Source organism: Schistocerca gregaria, unplaced genomic scaffold (assembly GCF_023897955.1).
Source record: "Schistocerca gregaria isolate iqSchGreg1 unplaced genomic scaffold, iqSchGreg1.2 ptg001264l, whole genome shotgun sequence".
NCBI lineage: Eukaryota > Metazoa > Arthropoda > Insecta > Orthoptera > Acrididae > Schistocerca > Schistocerca gregaria.
The window spans coordinates 15,001-17,500 of record NW_026062580.1 but is presented as its reverse complement, the minus strand read 5'-3'; positions in this window follow the sequence as shown (position 1 = coordinate 17,500).

Sequence of the window (2,500 nt, the reverse complement as noted above, 5' to 3'; positions counted from 1 at the left end):
CGTCAACGAGAGCTGAGCAGCCGGCCGCCCGGGAGTGTGTCCCGAGGGCCCGCGCGAACACGCAAGCGTCCGCTCAATTATTCTGCAAACAGGAGGAGGCTGAGCTCCCCTGCACGATACACCTCGAAACCCTCTCAGGTCCCGGCGGCGCGCAGCGCCGTCCTAAGTACTTGGTCGGGTTCGAGAGAGGCGCAATCGCCCGGAGATGGGCGAGTAGACGCTTTCAGTGCGAACACCCGTGCTCCCAACTGAGCTTGCCGCTGCCGACAGAGGCCCGGGAGCGTGCTGTCGTGGCATTGCCGGCGGGAAACAACACGCGCCACCTACGGTGACCGGCAGCTCCAACGCCAGCGCCACAGAAGGGCAAAGCCCCACTTGGGTGCAGAAGCGAACTCTCCCAGCACAGCGCACGCGCCAACACGTCCGCAGAGCTGCGATACAAACCACCTGCGAGAACCGCTGGGGGCGACCGAGCAGCAGACGGCGTCGCGACGCCGAGTGCCGGGCGGCGGCGCATCCTCAACGCACACAGTCCGCAATCGGACCAGCACACTGCAGATGTCCACCGCGCTTCGCACCGGGCTCGGCAGAACCCACTTTGGCCGCCTGGCGCCGCGCGCAGGGTGCGCCGGCGCATAGCTGGGACGCCAGCCGGGCCCGTCGGCCGGCGCTCCTGCCACTGGGCGCCCCCCACCAGCCGGCTGTAGTGCGTGCGCTCACGCAGCGCGCGGCCAGCACGCCGGGCGGCCCCCCCTCACCGGCCGGGGACTGTCCCGCCAAGCCACAGCCTCGTATCGCTTCATACCCACATGGCCAACTCAGGTTCGGGGGCATGGCGGGTACCGCCGAAACAACCGGTTCATAGATGTACCGATCGTCGCTATCACCGATGCACCTGCAGCGCGAACAACCGCTCAACAACTGATTTCCAGTTCATTTGCGGATCTTTGGCAGCAAACGTATACGTCAATCTACATTTGCGAAATCTACGATTCTGGCATGCCTGCATGTTATGTGTCACGACACGCTACATCAGCCCACATACACACTGCGGCATGTACACGAGAGAACACGTGGAAGATGGTCCGCGCACGTGTGCAATGTCCCTTGCGCGGTCGACTGTCAACCGGCCTCTGTAGCATGTCGCAGATGTGGAACGCGGTCCACCGTGCTATCATGTTGTGTGGGGCAATACGATTAAATAGGAAAACCCTCGTCGCTACATCAACAGACGGCTCACGCTGATTCCCGGCAGAGGGAGGAGGGGGGGGGGGGGGGGCCAACATGCAATACTTTCGTCCGTACCTACCTACCACATGTCTGTACGGCGTACAACAGTGCAATCTCGCTGTAATGGGGAGACGAGACAAGTAGCATCGTGCACAACATATGGCCCTTATGATTCGCCATTGTAGGGCGCAGCCGGTGTACGGTCAAGCATGTGCCACATTATGTCACTCAGTACGTAACGACGGATGATCAGTGTGGGTTACGCGTACATCAGCGGACAGTCCACACAGGCCGTACCACAACGTACACTGACTGCATCGACAACCGAATGCAACTGAACAGCTGCAAGGCTCATTTCACAAACAAACGCCTGACCGACCAGCTTGGAAGGGCAGGAGGGGAGGGCGATATTCGTTCTGTAGCGGTACACCCTTCCAGTGGTTAGCGGGACTGTGTAGAAAGTACGCAACACTCGAAAGACCTTTATGTGAGGGTACGCACCATGGCATCAAGAAATACACATGACACCAGAGGATCCAAGCAGTGAACTATGTTCAGAGGGTTGCTGTTAGGCAAAGCTACATTCCTGTGACGTTACATGTGACAGTTAAGGTGCAGTGTAAGTTAGGTTAAGGTGCAGCGTAAGTTAGGTTAAGGTGCAGCGTAAGTTAGGTTAAGGTGCAGCGTAAGTTAGGTTAAGGTGCAGCGTAACTTGGGTTAAGGTGCAGCGTAACTTGGGTTAAGGTGCAGCGTAACTTGGGTTAAGGTGCAGCGTAACTTGGGTTAAGGTGCAGCGTAACTTGGGTTAAGGTGCAGCGTAACTTGGGTTAAGGTGCAGCGTAACTTGGGTTAAGGTGCAGCGTAACTTGGGTTAAGGTGCAGCGTAACTTGGGTTAAGGTGCAGCGTAACTTGGGTTAAGGTGCAGCGTAACTTGGGTTAAGGTGCAGCGTAACTTGGGTTAAGGTGCAGCGTAACTTGGGTTAAGGTGCAGCGTAACTTGGGTTAAGGTGCAGCGTAACTTGGGTTAAGGTGCAGCGTAACTTGGGTTAAGGTGCAGCGTAACTTGGGTTAAGGTGCAGCGTAACTTGGGTTAAGGTGCAGCGTAACTTGGGTTAAGGTGCAGCGTAACTTGGGTTAAGGTGCAGCGTAACTTGGGTTAAGGTGCAGCGTAACTTGGGTTAAGGTGCAGCGTAACTTGGGTTAAGGTGCAGCGTAACTTGGGTTAAGGTGCAGCGTAACTTGGGTTAAGGTGCAGCGTAACTTAGGTTA